Source organism: Pongo abelii, chromosome 9 (genome assembly GCF_028885655.2).
Source record: "Pongo abelii isolate AG06213 chromosome 9, NHGRI_mPonAbe1-v2.0_pri, whole genome shotgun sequence".
In the NCBI taxonomy this organism is placed as follows: domain Eukaryota; kingdom Metazoa; phylum Chordata; class Mammalia; order Primates; family Hominidae; genus Pongo; species Pongo abelii.
The window spans coordinates 115,477,904-115,498,614 of NC_071994.2; the positions used below are offsets into that span (position 1 = coordinate 115,477,904).

At 43.2% G+C, this 20,711-nt stretch overlaps 1 long non-coding RNA gene across 3 annotated transcripts in view; it reads left to right on the forward strand.

The window, feature by feature from the left end:
• Positions 1-20,711, forward strand: part of LOC112135472 (uncharacterized) — a 52,644-nt gene that overhangs the window by 25,938 nt on the left and 5,995 nt on the right. The window contains exons 5-7 of one of the 3 annotated variants that reach the window (XR_010135551.1): positions 2,579-2,794; positions 3,330-3,435; positions 17,863-17,955. This is a non-coding gene — a long non-coding RNA (uncharacterized LOC112135472). Of the gene's footprint in view, positions 1-2,578; positions 2,795-3,329; positions 3,436-17,862; positions 18,645-20,711 lie in introns of those variants that run through there. The other 2 variants (XR_008511385.1, XR_008511384.2) reach the window with 2 other exon arrangements.

Genomic DNA, 20,711 nt, shown 5'->3' on the forward strand with positions numbered 1-20,711 from the left:
TCTTGGCTTACTGTAACTTCTGCCTCCTGGGCTCAAGCCATCCTTCCCCTTCAGCCTCCTGAGTAGCTGGGACTACAGGTCTGCACTACCATGCCTGGCTAATTAAAAATTTTTTTTTTGTTTTTGTTTTTTGGTAGAGATGGGGTTTTGCCATGTTGCCCAGGCTGGTCTTGAACTTCTGGGCTCAAGTGATCCTCCTGCTTGGGCCTCCTAAAGTGCTGGGATTACAGGCATGAGCCATCATGCCCAGCATGTATATATACTTTAATTTAGATTTTTATTATAGGATTTTAAATATACACAAAAGTAGAGAGAAAAGTATAATGAACCCACACATACCCACCAGCTTCAACATTTATCAACAGTCTATCATTTTTGCTTCCATTCTTCACTTATCTCCCCCTATACTTTTTTTTCTGGATTATTTTAAATGATTTCCCACAAATACAGGAAGGTATATTTAACAGGAATAAATGGGAAGCTTAGTAGGGCAGTGGCTGGAAGAGGGTGTAAAGCTGCAGGAAAGATTCCTGGATTGTGTAGCAATGCCTGCCACGAACATAGAGGAGGAGGCAGGGGCAAGCGCCACGCACCTCCCACGTGCCACCTGCTTTCAGCTGAAGAAATTAAACTCTTACTCTAATATTTTAGGCATTTACAGCTGGCAGGGGAGAATGTTTTGGAGGAAACAAGGCTTTTCATGCTCCGATCACTCCCGATAGGCAGTTGCCTCTTCCTCTACCATCCGCTTTGTATCACTTTTCCAACTACGTGATGTGGTTTGAACAGAGTGGCCGTGAGTGGCAGCGGCACACAAGGCTTGCTGTGGTGAGTCTCTGTGGAAGGGAACAAAGCCAGGCAAGGCTCCAGGTGACAGCCTGCCTGTCACTGTGTAAGAGGAGGGAACAGCAGAACTTGCCATTTGGAGGGATCGTGGGCTTCCAGCCTCCTGCAGGAGGGTCAGCAACTGTCAGTGGTATCCAAACTGCACTTTCTGCACAAAATGAAGATGTCACAGGGACAGAAGGAAATGCCAGTCAGTTGACCTTTGATTTGCTAGTTTACCCCAGCAGCAGTATCAGTTTTGTCCTCAAAACTCTTTTCTGGCAAAGCCCACGGGTCCCAAGAACAGCTTTTATTCTGCGTGTGCTAGAAGCCAGGAGGAAGCTTTCTGTGTGTGTGGGGGGGTGTGATGTGGGTGGGGAGGGGTGCAGGGGGAGGTTTGAGGGCTTATGGGGCTGGGCACAGTGGCTTCTTTGGAAACTGCTGCCATACATCCCTCACGTGTTAGGCTGTGTGTTCTAGAAGTGTCTGCAGGATTAGTTGGCTATTTGAGGAACAGGTGTTCTTGGGGTGGATTTGCCGGCATCGGTTAGACGGCAGGATGGTTCCGATTCACTGTTGAAACTGACATGATGGCAGGAGCACAGAGAGGCCTCAGGAGGGTTCCCAGGCTGTGCAGATAGGTTCATCGCGTCCTGGCGGCACTCATGTGCCACCCACACAATGTGAAGGGCCTTTAGGAGAGAGAAACTGTTTGTTCACAGTGAGGTCTGCTGTTGGCCGCATGGGCCTTGCTCAAGTCTGGCGAGCTTTTTTTAGTGCTAGAGAACTCGTGACGACTATTTTCTCTGGCTTGAGCTAAAGAGAGGCTACGAGCCCTCCATCTCAGCATTTTCTAAAGTGTACTTTGCTAAGTACTAATTCAGTGGAATTAGGGTGGGTAGGAGATGTTTGTGTGGGACAGCACTCCACCCATTCTGTGGATGGACAGTGGGTGGAAGAGTTCTATGATGAAGTCAGTTGGGAAATTGTGGACTGAAGAGGCCTGTTTGCGGCAGGAATTCTCAGGACCTTTATCATACCAATGTGCACTGTGACTTTCTAAGAGAGGGCTGTCATAGGCTGTGCTCCTACTGTTTGTTTAGCTATAGAGCCCTTGCTACAAGTGTTTCACCAAACATACTTTGGGAAATAGAGTCTAACTTGAATGAAGATTCATCCTGCTGATTTTTCTAAGTCATCAACACCAAAAGACTCACAATCTATACTTCTCTCAACTAACCCAGAAATAGTTTGATATTTATATTGTTATAAGCTCTTACCCAAAGAGTGTTGAAACTTGAATTGATTTTATATTTCCTTTCTAGTTTATTAAAAACTCCAATTTGTTGCTGTGTAACTAAAAATGGGAGCCTAGAACCATGTTTACTTTTCTGATGACCCCGAAAGGCAGGCATCTGCAATTTACTGATGGGAACACAAAAGCTCCGAGAGGTTTAGTCATTGGCTCAGGGTCTTGCAGCTGGTAACAGAGATGCGGACGTGGGTTTGTCTAGCTTTTCTCTCAGCAGGTGAAGGAAGGGCAGGTTTTCCTCGCTTGGTGTCTGTCTTGCCCACAAGAATATAAACACTTTCCATGAGGGCAGGGACTTTGTTTTGTTCACTTCGGTGTCTCCAGTGCCCAGTGCTCCAGTGCACATGGTAGGTGCTCTGAACATGTTTATTCAAGGAAGGAATTACTATCTTCTGATGTATGCAACAAAAATGCATTAAATGTCTCTTCTACGTCCCCAAGAATGCAGGTCTGAGAAAGTGCAGCTGAAAACACAAACTTGGTGAGGCCACGTCAAACAATAAAGCCAAGCTGTTTTGGGACACAGAGAAAAATGAGTTCACTTTGTGGGAGTGCTGGAGTGCTGTCTCTGAATCCTGACTTCTTTTAAAGTTAAAAGAAAGAAAAGAATATTAAGTACATGCACCTGGGGAAAAATCATTAAAATAGTACAGAAAGGTATGAAATAAAACATAAGTCTTCCTCTTCACCTCCATTGCTAGTCCTGTTCTTCACTCGACTTTCTTGGGGGGAGGGAGCATTGGTGGTGGTTTTGTTCATAACTCAAATAATATGCTTACATTTGCATTTCTTGATTCATCAATATGAAGCAGTAGCTACTGACTCCTCTCTATGATAGATGAAGCATGCATCTCCCCAACTTCTGCCTGCCAATTTTTGTTATATTTTTATTCTTCTATGTATTTCCTCTATAATTTAAAATAATGTACCTAAACCATCATTCTTTGATTCATTAACTTAGTATGTCTTGTTTCTCTATCATGTAATGTAAGGAAATTAACTCCATGTTGCCTCCTTTCTCTTCCCCCAATATTGGTCAGCACCAACTTTACTTTTATGTTGTCAAAGTGTAGAACATTTACATTTCATATTGTACCCAAAACTAGTCCCTTTCATGCTTTGTTTATATGTAAGTTGATGCTGAAAATTCAAAATCAATACATGGCTTTAACAATACTGTGATTTTGTAAAGATTATTCACTGCAGAACCAGAAGAGTGTTTGGCTTTATGGAGGAGATGTAATCCTATGTCCAGATGTAATCTTTGCTCTTCAAAGGAGGTTGTTCCAAACATCAAGGTAAACAGAATCTTGCTGTATGCTAACAATTCTTCAATATAATAACTCATTTTCAATCTGGAATATGAGTCTTATTCTGGAATTTATAATTGCATGTGACTGTTTTCTGGTTGACATGCCTTCACCATGTTACTAAGAATTTCCAACTTCTTAATCATTCTATTTGGAAAGTGGCCAGGTTGGAACAGACTTTCTAGCTGTGTCATCCTGAACCTTTCTGATGCACTCCTTAGTTCTACCATTTGCTAGGTCCCATATCTTTCTTTCTTAGGTTTGAGGGACTGAATAAATAAATGGATAATAGCCAAACCATATTAAAAAACAAAACACTGACTCACAAGCTGCAGCAACCATCCGAGGAAACCAATCTATTATCTACAGTAACCAGCCCAAGAAGCCAGCTTATTATCTATAAGTCAGATGGATAGTAAGTCAGACCACTGTCTCCAGCACCCAGCCCAAGAGGCCTAACAATAACCTCGGAAACAATGGGCCACCAACAGCCAGGACTTGATTAATATCTGACAGCATCCCTAATTTTTGTCTCTGCTTCCAATTTGGGACCAACCAGAGAAAGCCAGATATGCACCCGTAATCAATCCTATGGGATGCTGAGCTTCTAGTTAGTCCACCTGCGACTTCCCCATGCCAACAGCCTCCAATCAGGGCATACCTGAAACCTTTCCTTTTTTCCACTATACACCTTTCCCATTTTTCTGCTTGTTTTTGAGTCTCTGCCAAAATGCAATGGATGGCGGCTGACTCTCTTGCTAGAGGAAGCTCTGAATAAATAGCCTTTGCTTGTTCTCATTTGATTGGTGCTTGTTTATTTCCACAGCTTCCTTTTTGTTTGTTTGCTTTTCTGGAGCATATCCTCAGGCAACTTTTTTTTTCAGGTAAAATTTCTGGGTCTTGGCAGGTCTGAAAATATATTTATTTTTGTCCTCTTCCTTGGGTGGCTTCTGGGTTCAAAATAACTTAACTCAAAATTTTGTAGGAATTACTTCACTGTCTCCTAGCATCCAGAATTGTTGTTGAGAAGATTATCAATCTTTTGTAGGTAAACTGCTTCCTCCAGTGGTTTTAGAAACTTTCCCTTTTCCATGTACTGAAACCGCATGAGGATATTATTTCTAAGTATGAGTCTTTTGAGAATCGTCCTGCTTAGTACTTGGTGGGCCTTTTGGTATAGAGACTTGAAATATTTATTTTATTATTTTCTCCCTTCCTTTCTCTTGGTTCTTTCTCTCTGTCTCAACTTCTATGAGATAGATATAGGCTCTAATTAATCTTCTATGTCTCTAATTTTTCCCCTCATATAATTTTTGTCTTTTTACTTTCCGTGTTAGAATATTTTCTTGTATTTCTTTTTCAATAGTTATATATAACTATTCCAGTTAAAGACCAGCCTGGCCAACATAGTAAAACCCTGTCTCTAATAAAAATACAAAAATTAGCCAGGTGTGGTGCTGTGTGCTTGTACTCCTAGCTACTTGGGAGGCTGAGGCAGGAGAATTGCTTGAACACAGGACGTGGAGGTTGCAGTGAGTCGAGATCACACCACTGCACTCTGGCCTGGGCGACAGAGTGAGACTCTGTCTCAAAAAAAAAAATAAAATAAAAAAAAATAAAATTGTCATTTTGGTGGATTTTGGGGGTGGTCTGCTTTGTCTACTCACCTTTCAATGAACTCAAGTGCATTTTTTGGTCAGACTCAGAGTGGAAATAGAACAAAGATCCTCTGATCAAAGGCAAATCAATTCATCGTATATTTTATTGCCATTACCCCAAAGCACACTGCAAGCCACAAATAGAGAACACGGGGCAAAGAGGCAATGACAAGCAGGGCTGGAGGTCCTTTTGTCCTTTACTGTGTCTAAGTGATTTGGGTAGATGGCAGATCCTGAGGGAGTACACTTGTGGCCAGGGGAGATTTGCAGGGTTCTGCCACATTCTCACCGTTCTGAGGATGCTCAAATAATATTGAACAGAAACAGTGGAATTTGTTTGAAAGGGCACTCGGAGTTTATTTTGCTCTCTCCTAGTTTCTTCCTCCAAGCACAAGTCAGAGTTATAGTAACCTAGCTTTGGAAAACATATAACTTTGAAAGTTATATGTTTCTCAGACAATTAAAAAATACGTTCATAAACAACTTTGCAGAGAAGGGGAAAAAAGAACTCTGCAGAAAAGCTGGCTCAACCATTTTGTGAACTGATTAGAAAAAAGAAGACTCTGGCATTATTCCTTGTATATTGTGCATAGATTTCGAGGAGAGAGAGAAGTCATTGCCTGGCGTCCAGTCTGGAGTGGCTGGGGTATTCTTCAGATTCTACAATGACAATAGCTAAGGGACAATGATGCTAAGATGTCAGACAGTGTCTGCAGCTTGTTCCAGCAGGAGCCAGTGTTCCTCATACTGTGACAGGGCATTGGTTCTGCATGGATACCACATCTTTTCCTGTAGTGAGCCCAAGTGCATGCCAGGGTCGCACAGCCAGCAAGAGGCAGAGCTGGGAATCGTACTTAGGACTCTTTGATCTCAGAGTGTGTGTCCTTTCTTCCACAGCATTGCCTTGCATCATTTCTTTAAAGAATTAAGCATCCAAAAGGCAAGAATAATGTGCACATCAGCCATGAACATGGGTGGGAATAAACTGTAATGTGTCACTGTGGTTGAGGGAAAGGAGTGCTTAGTAGGGCTGAATGGAGTGTGTCCTGTCCGCATTCCACCCCAGCCTCAGGGAGGCACAGGCCTAGCCTAGTGCCAGTACTCAGTCAGCATGTGCTGTTGAATGAACAAGCTGGGGCAGCCAAAAGAAGTTTTGTGGAAAAGGCAGGACTTGAGCTGGGCTTTGAAGGTACATAAGTCTGGGAGGACAGAGAGGGCAGAAAGAGCATCCCAGGGCCCAAGAAACAGGATAGAGCAGATTATGAAGGTGGGGCAAAGAATGGGGTTGCAAACCCATGGCAGATCAACTGGAAGCAGCAGCAAAGGCCGAGTGACAGCAAGCCCTAAACATCAGTAACAGAGCCTGGAGAGGAAAGGATGAAGGCATCGATTCGTGGGAAAGTTGTGCTGTCTTTAAATATGTAGCCACGAGGAAGATCCCTTGATTTCTGAAAATGAATAAAGTTAGCTAATCCAATGAATTAATAATAAGAGCTATTTTACTGTGTCCTTGCCATGACCACAGACTTTGTTCAGTGCTTTATGTACATTACCTGAGCTAATCCTAACTTCTCTCTGTGAGGTAGATTCATTATCCCTGTTTCAAAAGATGGAGAAATGGAGGCTTCAAGAAACTCAGAGAGGTGAAGAAACTTGCCCCAAGTCACACAGCCAGCAAGGACAGAGCAAGAAGTTAAAGCCAGTTGTGTCTGTCTCTGAACTTCTCTCTTAATGGCTAGGTTTGAGTGCTTCCCACAACAGCTACATTTGGCTGATACTGCAAAAATGAGAGTCCCTGGTTGAACGGGAGGCATGTTTGGCTACTAGGTCATCCGAGAGGCAGATTGGGGCAGGTTTCTAGGAAGTATAGGTTCACCTTGCGGAGGACCAGGTTGGCACAGTTTGACTGCTGTGCACTAAGGCAGGGCACAGAGCTGATGCCCTCAAGGTCAATTCCAGCCACATTTCTCTGTGATTCTATGACTCAAAAGCTTGGGAACAATCTCAAAGGAGTAAATAAATGAGGGAACAAAGTATTTGCTCTCCTCTATTAATCTTTGGCTGGGAGTCTTTCTTCCACACTCCTCACGTGCAAAATGCTGTTTGCGGGAGCAGATTAACATTTCAAACCACTTCGTGCAATTAGACGGGAACACCTGGTTTTGCAATAACTCTCATTTTCTGTGTGTGCTGAGAGGTTTTTGAAATTCCCATGCTCAGTGGATTACCCTAATGGCTGGTCACCAGCTGTTACGTTGGCATGTTGCACGACAATTTATTGCAGCTCCCCACAGGCATTTGGCAGAGGCCCCAGCAGAATCAGGTAGCAGGTTAATGCTGACGCCTTCACTTCCCCCTGTCATGTTGGGCCCAGAATCCTCTTCAGTGATAAGTGGCTCAGGCTTAGGGGGAGAGTGTCAGGAGCTGGAGACCATGTAGGGCAGGAAGAAGAACCCTTCTTGCCTCAGCATCTGGGTTGATTAATCAAAGCCAAAGGTGTGGGCAGGGGGCAATTTGAGGATGGGAGTTTGAGAGATGTATCATCTGTGAAACCGTACACTGCTCTGTAAAGCCTTAGCCACACATCATTATTTGTGAACTTTATACCAACATTATTGGTGGAGAGAGCAAGTTTTGGAGTCTTTTTAAACAACAACAATCATCCCCTCGCCCCTGCAAACAAACAAACAAAATCTAGGATCTAGGTAGAAAGATAGCAGATATTTATTGGTTTTTCCTTGGGTGTCCTAACATCAAGCTGTCTTCCCCATTGCGTGTAATATTGCTGGGAGGCAGGGCCCTGCCTCTGTCCTCAGAAACCAACTTGGGAAGGAAGGTTCTCTGTGTCCTGGCTCCTGACCTCAGGACACAAACATGGGACTTGAGCCAGTCCAATCACATACTCCCACCCAGGACTTTGAATCTGACGCCAGGACTTCAAAGATGCAAACAGAAAGGTGAAAGAAAGGATAATTAGCATTCATCCATGGGTGCCATGACAGCATCTGGCGGTGGCAGTGCCCTGACAAATGTCTTTACTAAAGTTACCTGCCCTCAGATGCTTGGCTCATGGCACTTTCCAGGACTGGAGATCAGTTTTAGAAGACAGTTGTTGAGTCTAAGAGCTCCTTAGAGTCATCCATGGCCATTGTCAAATAAACAAATCTGGACTTAGAATAGATTTTATGGGAAGGATTATTTCAAGGGGTGGGATAGGAAGGGACTATTGCAAGAGAGAGTGCTCTGACCATAATAGAGTCATTCCCCCTTCTCCAAGAGGGACATGTTCCAAGACCCCCAGTGGAGCGTGAAACCGTGGATAGTAGCAAACCCTATATATTTAATGTTTTTGTTTCCTATACGTACATATTTTGATAAATTTTAGCTTACAAATTAGACACAGTAAGAGATTAACAATAGTAACTAACAATAAATAAATAAATAATAAAAACAGAAAAATTATATCAATATACTGTAATAAAAGTTATGTGAATGTGGTCTTTCTCTCAAAGTATCTTAGCAAATTGTACTCACTTTTTAAAAATTATACTATAAGTTCTAGGGTACATGTGCACAACATGCAGGTTTGTTACATAGGTATACATGTGCCATATTGGTTTGCTGCACCCATCAACTTGTCGTTTACATTAGGTATTTCTCCTAATGCTCTCTCTCCCCCAGCCCCCAACCCCCCCGACAGGCCCCAGTGTGTGGTGTTCCCTGCCCTGTGTCCATGTGTTTTCCTTGTTTAACTCCCACCTATGAATGAGAACATGTGGTGTTTGGTTTTCTGTCCTTGTGACAGTTTGCTTAGAAATATGGTTTCCAGCTTCATCCATGTCCCTGCAAAGGACATGAACTCATCCATTTTCCAGGCTGCATAGTATTCCATGGTGTATATGTGCCACATTTTCTTAATCCAGTCTATCATTGATGGACATTTGGGTTGGTTCCAAGTCTTTGCTATTGTGAATAGTGCCACAATAAACATACATGTGCATGTGTCTTTATAGTAGCATGACTTATAATCCTTTGGGTATATACCCAGTAATGGGATCGCTGGGTCAAATGATATTTCTAGTTCTAGGTCCTTGAGGAATCACCACACTGTCTCTCACAATAGTTGAACTAATTCACACTCCCACCAACAGTGTAAAAGCGTTCCTATTTCTCCACATCCTCTCCAGCACCTGTTGTTTCCTGACTTTTTAATGATTGCCATTCTAACTGGCGTGAGATGGTACCTCATTGTGGTTTTGATTTGCATTTCTCTGATGATCAGTGATGATGAGCATTTTTTCATATGTCTGTTGGCTGCATAGATGGCTTCCTTTGAGAAGTGTCTGGTCATATCCTTTGCCCGCTTTTTGATGGGGTTGTTTGTTTTTTTCTTATAAATTTGTTTAAGTTCTTTGTAGATTCTGGATATTAGCCCTTTGTAAGATGGGTAGACTGCACAAATTTTCTCCCATTCTGTAGGTTGCCTATTCACTCTGATGATAGTTTCTTTTGCTGCGCAGAAGGTCTTTGGTTTAATTAGATCCCATTTGTCTATTTTGGCTTTTGTTGCCATTGTTTTTGGTGTTTCAGTCATGAAGTCTTTGTCCATGCCTATGTCCTGAATGGTATTGCCTAGGTTTTCTTCTAGGGTTTTTATGGTTTTAGGTCTTACATTTAAGTCTTTAATCCATCTTGAGTTAATTTTTTTAGACAGTGTAAGGAAGGGATCTAGTTTCAGCTTTCTACATATGCCATACTTTCTACATAGCCATACTATGGCTAGCCAGTTTTCCCAACCCCATTTAGTAAATAGAGAATCCTTTCCCTATTGCTTGTTTCTGTCAGGTCTGTCAAAGATAAGATGATTGTAGATGTATGGTGTCATTTCTGAGGCCTCTGTTCTGTTCCATTGGTCTATATGTCTGTTTTGGTACCAGTATCATGCTGTTTTGTTTACTGTAGCCTTGTAGTATAGTTTGAAGTCAGATAGTGTGATGCCTCTAGCTTTGTTCTTTTTGCTTAGAATTGTTTTGGCTAAGTGGGTTCTTTTTTGGTTCCATATGAACTTTAAAGTAGTTTTTTCTAATTCTGTGAAGAAAGTCCATAGTAGCTTGATGGGGATAGCATTGAATCTATAAATTACCTTGGGCAGTATGGCCATTTTCATGATATTGATTCTTCCTATCCATGAGCATGGAATGTTCTTCCATTTGTTTGTGTCCTCTCTTATTTCCTTGAGCAGTGGTTTGTAGTTCTGGTTGAAGAGGTCCTTCACATCCCTTGTAAGCTGGATTTCTAGGTATTTTATTCTCTTTGTAGTAATTGTGAATGGGAGTTCACTCATGATTTGGCTCTCTGTTTGTCTATTATTGGTGTGTAGAAATGCTTGTGATTTTTGCTCATTGATTTTGTATCCTGAGACTTTGCTGAAGTTGCTTATCAGCTTAAGAAGATTTTGGGCTGAGATGATAGGGTTTTCTAAATATAAAATCATGTCATCTGCAAACACAGACAATTTGAGTTCCTCTTTTCCTAATTGAATACTCTTTATTTCTTTCTCTTGCCTGATTGCTCTAGCCAGAACTTTCAACACTGTGTTGAATAGGAGTGGTGAGAGAGGGCATCCTTGTCTTGTGCTGGTTTTCAAAGGGAATGCTTCTAGTTTTTGCCCATTCAGTATGATATTGGGTGTGGGTTTGTCATAAATAGCTCTTATTTGTTAAAGATATGTTCCATCAATACCTAGTTTATTGAGAGTTTTTAGCATGAAAGGTTGTTGAATTTTGTCAAAGGCCTTTTCTGCATCTATTGAGATAATCATGTGGTTTTTGTTGTTGGTTCTGTTTATGAGATGGATTACATTTACTGATTTGTGTATGTTGAACCAGCCTTGCATCCCAGGGATGAAGCTGACTTGATCGTGGTGGATGAGACTTTTGATGTGCTGCGGGATTCGATTTGCCAGCATTTTATTGGGGATTTTCGCATCAATGTTCATCGGGGATATTGGCCTAAAATTCTCTTTTTTTGTTGTGTTTCTGCCAGGCTTTGGTATCAGGATGATGCTGGCCTCATAAAATGAGTTAGGGAGGATTCCCTCTTGTTCTATTGATTGGAATAGTTTCAGAAGGAATGGTACCAGCTCCTCTTTATATCTCTGGTAGAATTCAGCTATGAATCGGTCTGGTCCTAGATTTTTTTTGGTTGGTAGGCTATTAATTATTGCCTCAATTTCAGAACCTGTTATTGGTCTATTTAGAGATTCCACTCCTTCCTGTTTTAGTCTTGGGAGGGTGTATGTGTTCAGGAATTTATCCATTTCTTCTAGATTTTCTAGTTTATTTGCGTAGAGGTGTTTATAGTATTCTGTAATGGTAGTTTGTATTTCTGTGGGATCGGGGGTGATATCCCTTTTATCATTTTTTATTGCATCTATTTGATTCTTCTCTCTTTTCTTCTTTATTAGTCTTGCTACTGGTCTATCTATTTTGTTGATCTTTTCAAAAAACCAGCTCCTGGATCCATTGATTTTTTGAAGGGTTTTTTGTGTCTCTATCTCTTTCAGTTCTGCTCTGATCTTAGTTATTTTTTGCCTTCTGCTAGCTTTTGAATTTGCTTGCTCTTGCTTCTCTAGTTCTTTTAATTGTGATGTTAGGGTGTCAATTTTAGATATTTCCTGCTTTCTCTTGGGGGCATTTAGTGCTATAAATTTCTCACTGCTTTAAATGTGTCCCAGAGATTCTGGCATGTTGTGTCTTTATTCTCATTGGTTTCAAAGAACATCTTTATTTCTGCCTTCATTTTGTTATTTATCCAGTAGTCATTCAGGAGCATGTTGTTCAGTTTCCATGTAGTTGTGCTGTTTTGAGTGAGTTTCTTAATCCTGAGTTCTAATTTGATTGCACTGTGGTCTGAGAGACAGTTTGTTATGATTTCTGTTCTTTTACATTTGCTGAGGAGTGTTTTACTTCCAATTATGTGGTCAATTTTAGAATAAGTGCGATGTAGTGCTGAGAAAAATGTATATTCTGTTGCTTTGAGGTGTAGAGTTCTGTAGATGTCTATTAGGTCCGCTTGTTCCAGAGCTGAATTGAAGTCCTGGATATCCTTGTTAACCTTCTGTCTCGTTGATCTGTTTAATATTGACAGTGGGATGTTAAAGTCTCCCATTATTATTGTGTGGGAGTCTAAGTCTCTTTGTAGGTCTCTAAGGACTTGCTTTATGATTTGGGTGCTCCCATATTGGGTGCATATATATTTAGGATAGTTAGCTCTTCCTGTTGAATTGATCCCTTTATCATTATGTAGTGGCCTTCTTTGTCTCTTTTGATCTTTGTTGGTTTAAAGTCTGTTTTATCAGAGACTAGGATTGCAACTCCTGCTTTTTTTTGCTTTCCATTTGCTTGGTAGATCTTGCTCCATCCCTTTATTTGGAGCCTATGTGCATCTTTGCATGTGAGATGGGTCTCCTGAATACAGCACACTGATGGGTCTTCACTCTTTATCCAATTTGCCAGTCTGTGTTTTTTAATTGGGGCTAGCCCATTTACATTTAACGTTAATATTATTATGTTTGAATTTGATTCTGTCATTATGATGTTAGCTGTTTATTTTGCCCGTTGATTGATGCAGTTTCTTCATAATGTCGATGGTCTTCACAATTTGGCATGTTTTTGCAGTGGCTGTTACCGGTTGTTCCTTTCCATGTTTAGTGCTTCCTTCAGGAGCTCTTGTAAGGCAGGCCTGGTGGTAACAAAATCTCTCAGCATTTGCTTGTCTGTAAACGATTTTATTTCTCCTTCACTTATGAAACTTAGTTTGTCTGGATATGAGATTCTGGGTTGAAAATTATTTTCTTTAAGAATGTTGAATTTGGCCCCCACTCTCTTCTGGCTTGTAGGGTTTCAGCTGAGACATCTGCTGTTAGTTTGATGGGCTTCCCTTTGTGGGTGACCCAGCCTTTCTCTCTGGCTGCCATTAACATTTTTTCCTTCATTTCAACCTTGGTAAATTTGACAATTATGTGTTTTGGGGTTGCTCTTCTCAACAAGTATCTTTGTGGTGTTCTCTGCATTTCCTGAATTTGAATGTTGGCCTGCCTTGCTAGGTTAGGGAAGTTCTCCTGGATAATATCCTGAAGAGTGTTTTCTAACTTGGTTCCATTCTCCCCATCACTTTCCAGTACATCAGTCAAATGTATATTTGGTCTTTTCACATAGTCCCATATTTCTTGGAGGCTTTGTTCGTTTCTTTTCACTCTTTTTTCTCTAATCTTGTCTTCTTGCTTTATTTCATTAATTTCATCTTCAATCACTGGTATCCTTTCCTCCACTTGATTGAATTGGCTATTGAAACTTGTGCATGCATCACGAAGTTCTCATGCTGGGTTTTCAGTTCCATCAGCTCTTCTCTACACTGTTTATTCTAGTTAGCCATTCATCTAACCTTTTTTCAAGGTTTTTAGCTTCCTTGTGATGGGTTAGAACATGCTCCTTTAGCTCAGAGAAGTTTGTTATTACCGACCTTCTGAAGCCTACTTCTGTCAAGTCGTCAAACTCATTCTCCGTCCAGTTTTGTTCCCTTGCTGGCGAGGAGCTGCGATCCTTTGGAGGAGAAGAAGCAGTCTGGTTTTTGGAATTTTCTGCTTTTCTGCTCTGGTTTCTCGCCATCTTTGTGGTTTTATCTACCTTTGGTCTTTGATGATGGTGAACTACAGATGGGGTTTTTGTGTGGACCTCCTTTTTGTTGATGTTGATGCTATTCCTTTCTGTTTGTTAGTTTTCCTGCTAACAGTCAGGCCCCTCAGCTGCAGGTCTGTTGGAGTTTGCCTGAGGTCCATCCAGATCTTGTTTGCCTGGGTATCTCCAGTGGAGGCTGCAGAACAGCAAACATTGCTGCCTGATCCTTCCTCTGGAAGCTTCATCCCAGAGGGGCGCCCGCCTGTTTGAGGTGTCTGTCGGCCCCTACTGGGAGGTGTCTCCCAGTCAGGCTACAAAGGGGTCAGGGACTCACTTGAGGAGGCGGTCTGTCCATTCTCGGAGTTCAAATGCCATGCTGAGAGAACCACTGCTTTCTTCAGAGCAGTTAGACGGGGATGTTTTTAATGTACTCACCTATTTTTTGACCACAGTTGACTTTGGGTAACTGAAGCTCCAGAAAGTGAAACTGTGGATAAGGCCGGGGGACTAATGTATGTGCAGATATCTCAAAGGTTAGGCAAAAAGGGTTTTTCTTTTATAGGGAGGAGTAAACAAGGCTAGAAAGAACCACTGTGAAGAAGTGGGATGAGAGGATCAGGACAGCAGCTCAGAGAATGTTATAATCCTGAGACCCACCTGCTCTCAAGATGGGATATCTACTGGCTTAGGGTGAGGGTGAGCCAAAGTTCAGGGACACGGGGAAGGGGAGAAACTTAGCTAATGTTTCAGGCATTTTGTTCGGATTGTTCCTGTTGAATGGTTGGGGATGAAATGGTTCCGGTGATCATTTATAAGGCAAAACATGGGAGTTTAGAGAGTCTGTGTCTAGCTTTGTCACAGGTGATCAAGGGAGACATCCATGGTTCTTATGTGAGTCAAATGGGGAAGGGGGGTTCTTTGTAGGATGGCATTCACTAGAACACAAAAGGGTGGGAGACCTTTTATTTTGAGGCAGAGTCTCACTCTTGTTGCCAAGGCTGGAGTACAATGGCGCGATCTCCGATTGCTGCAACCTCTGCCTCCTGGGTTCAAGTGATTCTCCTGCCTCAGCCTCCTCAATAGCTGGGATTACAGGTGTGCACCACCACGCCTAGCTAATTTTTTTGTATTTTTAGTAGAGACAGTGTTTCACCATGTTGGCCCAGGCTGGTCTCGAACTCCTGGCCTCAAGTGATCTGCCCACCTGGGCCTTCCAATGTGCTGGGATTACAGGTGTGAGCCACTGCGGTGGGCCCGGTGGGGGACTTTTGAACCTTCCATGCTTCCCAGGAGCACGGGGCTCAGGTGAAATTCAACACTATCACAACAAACCTGTCTGCTAAGAAGAAAACACATTTGGGAATCCTCCACTACTGCTGGGTAATCTTCTAATGTGATCTCGGTGATCAGCCAATGAGGTGGGTTATTATTATCACTCCCACCTTATGGATAGGTGCAGAATGGAGCAGAGGCTGAGGAGCTTCTGAGGTGCCACCCCAGGTAGTGGCTGAGCGGAGACCTGAACCCTGGTTTCTCAGATTCCAGCCCTGCTCACATCCCTTGGCACAATACTGCCTTTTCACATGGTCTCAGTCAGTGACTTACTGAATACCATAAATCTGGTTTATTTTTAAGAAAGACACTAGCACAATTATCTAACATTGTAAATCATCCATAGGTATTTGTGGAATTTTTCATGATGATTATGTTACATCAGTATCCAACAGAATATGAAAGTGGAGATCAGTTACAATTTCAATTTCCTAGGATAAAATTTTGCTGTATAATTTCTATGCAGTCATTAGCATTCACCCTGCTTAACAGGCTTGGCTTCTAAAGAAAAAGGATCGCATTAGCACAACTGTGAAGCCCCCAGCATTGCAATCAATGCTGCTGCAAGCCTTCTTTACCAAAATAACAATTCTTCCTAAGGAATGAAAAAGAGATGTAAGTCTTACTATACCTTTCTCTTTATATGTTTTCAGATTCCCTGGCAAATAACCCCCACAACAAAAACCATGGTGATGAAGTATTTCATACGGCGTCAGGGTGGGGTAGCAAATGGAGACTTTATTTTGGTCGTGAGAAAGCCATAGTCCTGAGAAGGCTCTGGTCACACGTGATTGTGACTGTGTAAGAGGAATCTTCTTGGAACATGGGGTAAAAATAGGATGCTGCAGAGAGGCAGCAAAGGGACTCAGAGTTCTGTGCTTCAGGCAACACTGGTCCTTCGGATGCCTCAAGGCTAAGGGTTAGTGCCTGTGCTGCTTCCTTCCTCCTGCTGCTCCCCCAGGCTGCCCAGGGCTGATACTTGACCACCCCTATTCATACAGGCCTTCTCTTCTAGCTTCTGGGGGTGGGGTGGCAGTGGGGGCTGCCATCCTGCTTCTCCATGGTACATCCACATCTCAATGTCTGGAGTGTATTGAGACCTCAGAGCCAGCAACGAGTACCCCTCAGTGTGATGACCAGCATAGCCCTTGCTGTGGTCATGGCTATGGGCTTGGGTTCTAGAGGTAAACAGTTTCAGGTTCTATTCTGGTTCTTCCATTGACTTGCCGTGCAGCTTGGATAAAGTTGATGCAGCACTCTGAGCCTTACTTAGCCTCCTCATTTGTTAAAGGTGGGGAGGTTAACACCCATATCCCTGCCCTGGGTTGTTGTAAGGGTTAAATGAGATAATACAAGTCAAGTATGTAGTATACAAGCACTTAATAAGTGTTAATTGATGATGATGATGATGATGATGATGATGAAGATGATGGTAAAATCAAATGTATTAATCTCTGATAGTGGGAAAGCAGAACAAAATCTGCTGAATTTTTCTCCCCTTTCTTGCAAGAAACAGATGATCACCTTCAAAGCTAATTTCTGGAGCTTTGTTGTCTGACCTATTGCTCTCAATTAATGCTCTTTTTGCCCTGGTGGGCCATAGCACTCTGGGTGGGACACAGGGTCTCACTATGATCTGACTCTCTGTCATGCTCAGTTTCACCTTTAATGTGACACATTCACCCCTGCTGATCTTCCCGACCTGCTGCTGGCCAGGAAGGATTCCTTGTGCAGTTTGGCCAAGCTTTCCTTAGCATGGGGTCTTGCTGCCTTATCTCAGGAGGCAACAAGGTATACCGGAAAATATTCAACTTCTGCACAAAAAATATGTGGATTCAAATCCCAGATGTACCACCTCCTATCTGAATGGCTTTCTGCATACTAATACTTTTAGGCAAAAGAGTTAATCACTCTGAGCCTCAGTTTTCCCTTCTGTAAAATAGAAATAATTGATGGTAATTTACCTAATAGAGCTATAATGCCTGGCATATAGTAGCAGCTGTAGTCCATGTTAGGTTTTTTTTTTCTAAAAAGAAGACACTTTTTGAAGAATTATACTGCTACGTCATTAGGTTTTTCTTGTCCCCCTATCTGCAAGAAGTAGTTAAGAGCGATGGGTGGGATGTAAGGTCTGAAGTAAAGAAAAGCACGGATGCTACAGTGGGCTTTGGAAGAGGAAGGCTATGGGGAAAGTTTTGGAGTTGGGTTGGAGGTCCCCAGTCTCATGTGCACACCCAGGGCTGATCCTAGGGCTGTTCCTTGTCCTAGTTTAGGGCCTTGGTTGTACACATTGACACCCACGCACTCCTTGACGGGCCTTGCTTTCCAAGATCCTGCCCTGCAGCTTTTAGCTCTGCTTTGCACCTGATCCCTGCTTAGATGTTTCCAAAGGGCTGAGTCATTCATGCAGCACCACATCTTAATTCAGGGTTGGAAGTGAGTGGAGGGCCCTGGAGCTCCTGATGCCTGCCATTTTCAGGGAGGAAGTTAGAGGCCTGCCGGGAGCAAGTTTGGATGCTGGCTTATTAACTTTCCTGTTCTAACCAGTCAGGCAGTTAAATTAATTGAGTGTCTATCATGTGGAAAGTACTGCACTGGATGCTGTTGGGAGGGGATGCCTGTCTTCCTTGTTGGAAAGCTCATAGACCATCAGGAAGTTAGGACACACACCAGAAAAGGCAGAACATAGAATTGACGTTTCGTTACTGAGTGTATTTTTATGGACACTTCCTTCCTCCTCTCTACAGGGAGGGGAAGCTGAGCTGGGGCTGAGGCTGGAGGTGCTGATTGGAATTGGATGAGCCTCAGCAGGAAAGCTTTTCCAAGGAACATTAACTCAGGTAGGGTTTGGAGCCACCCAGGGACACGGAATATTGAAGAGGAGGGGACCAGGGTGTTGCAGAAGGGACAGAGGCATTTGCAAAGATGCAGAAGCAGGACCTATACAACAGATTATGAGCCCATTGATGCAGCTGGAGCAGGTCATCTTTGAGGCAATAACAATGATGAGTCTGTGAATTTGTCTTGGGGAGAAGTGGCAGGCAGGGGCAGGGAGCTGAGAGCAAGTTTAATGGAAAAGCATTTGCCTGCATCTGGCTGTAGAACCTTTTTATAGGGGCTTGAGATAAACTACCCTCTACCCTGCGTAGGTTCATGGTGTGTGTGTGTGTGTGTGTGTGTGTGTGTGCATATGTTTGGTTTGGTTGGGATGGGTGGTGAATTACTTAGAACTCTGATTGTAAGCGACAGAAACCAAATTGAGATAGCTTAAAGCAAAAACTTCTAAGGCTTGAAGACTTTTGAAGTTGTTCTCATGGCAAACCCAGTTTTTGCTCAGATTATGTGTTTACCTGGGGATGGATTAGGGACATAGATGGAGCTAATGGGTCATATAGAGTCACCAGTCCTTCTGCTACCTCAAAGCCACTCTCTAGGCTTCTCTCTCCCACTCCTGTCTGCTTCTCTCCATGTGTCTGCATCACTCTGAAGCCCACCTTTCTTTGCACCTTAGAGCAGAGGGTGGGTGAATGGCAGGCCACCTTCTAGAGATGAATTTAGACTGAATTAGAATTTTCTTATCCCTAATTCCAAATATTGGGAGAAAAAAATCTGATTGTCTTGAATAGTCAGATGACCATCCTTCATTCAGTAACTTCTAACCAGGAAGGGAAACCACATGGTGCAGTATTACTGCAGGGTTCCACCCTCCTGGGTGAGATGGCCAGACACCCCAAAAAATGTCTTGGTAAGTGGTTATAAGGAAGAGTGAAAGGATTAGGCTGCCACTGTGAAGTTTACCCATGGTGGAGGTGAAAGGCGAGGGGCAGAGCTGGGAAGCCTGGGTGTAAGCCCTGACTCTAAACAGCTGTGTGACCTTGGCGCATTTCCTCTGAGCCTTTGCTAAGGTTGGATTAACTCCTAGCATTGGATTCCTCCCAGCTTTAAAAGCATATTTCTCTTGCCCACGTATGAGACGATGAGGGCTCCTTTGGGGTGAGGGCAGTGGGGGTAGAGTGGATGTGAGAGAAACATCATAGAAATAATTGGCAGGCGTCAATGAAGGATTGTATGGGGTGTTAAAACAACTGGAGCATTCAAAAGGCCTCAGGGGCTTGAGGATGGAGATATTCCTCATGGTGATAATGAGTCCGAGGAAGAAAGTCCATTTGCAGAGAGAAAGATGGTGAGTTCAGTTTTAGGTAGTGGGGCATCCAATTAGAGCAATGTAATGATAACCAGAGATGGTTGCTTATCATGAAGGCATCGGGTCGGAGTCAGAAATGTGGATCTGAGAGTCATCTTCATGGGCATGGCATTTGAAACCAAGGGGGATGCTGATGTTGAGACAAGGAAAAGGAGAAAACAAGTCAAAGAGTCCTGGGAAGTAAAGAGTGAACAAGAGCCACAGGAGAGTTTTGTAGGTGCAGGGAGAAGGAGGCTTCAGCAGAGTGGGTACCCAGTCATGTGGAACGCAGTGGGGATGCTGAAATGTGTTAGAACAGAAGCATACAGGAGGAGGGCGCTGGCAACTTCTCAGAGAGCAGTGTGCACAGAGGCAAAGGGGTTCAGGAGTGAGTAGCAGCTGAGCAGAAAAGGCAACAGGTGGGGCTTGCTTAAAAAACGATAATTGGCTGGGCACAGTGGCTCACACCTGTAATCCCAGCATTTTGGTAGGCTGAGGTGGGCGGATAGCCTGAGGTCAGGAGTTCGAGATCAGCCTGGCCAACATGGTGAACCCCTGCCTCTACTAAAAATACAAAAAATTAGCTAGGTGTGGTGGCAGGCACCTGTAATCCCAGCTACTTGGGGGGCTGAGGCAGAATTGCTTGAACCTGGGAGGCAGAGGTTGCAGTGAGTGGAGATCATGCCACTGCACTCCAGTCTGGGCAACAGAGTGAGACTCCATCTCAAAAAGAAAAAAAGAAAGAAAGAAAAACGGTAATTGGGGCCAGGTGTAGTGGCTCACACCTGTACTCTCTGCATTTTGGGAGGCCGAGGTGGGAGGATCACTTGAGCCCAGGAGTTCGACCAGCCAGAACAATATAGGGACACCTTGTTTCTAAAGGAAAAAAAAAAAAAAAAAAAGCCAGGTATGGTGGTAGTACATGCCTGTGGTCCCAGCTATGTCGGAGGCTGAGGCAGGAGGATTGCTTTGGCTCAAGGGAGTTGAGGCTGCAGTGAGCTATGTTTGTGCCACCACACTCAAGCCTGGGCAACAGAGCCCAAACAAACAAAAAAACAAACAGCAATAATTAGGCAATAAAGGCAAGAGAAAAAACCCAGGGTAGTAACTTGAGAGACGAGTAGAGTCAGTAGATTCACAAGATGTCTTTCCCCTTCCTCCCTCCTTTCCCTCTTTCCTTCTTTTTCTCTCTTTTCTTCTGTCTCCTTCTCTTTTCAGAATGGGAAAAATCTCAGTTGTGACTGTAAATGAGATCTTGGAAGCACAGGGTATGCTGGTCCCCTCTGCCACTACCTCCCTGGTGATCTCGATACTTGCTATGGTTTATGCCCCATGAGGTTCCACCCTCATGAATGAGATTAGTGCCCAGTGAGCTGCTCAACCTTTCTGCCATGTGAGGTCACAAGGAGAAGG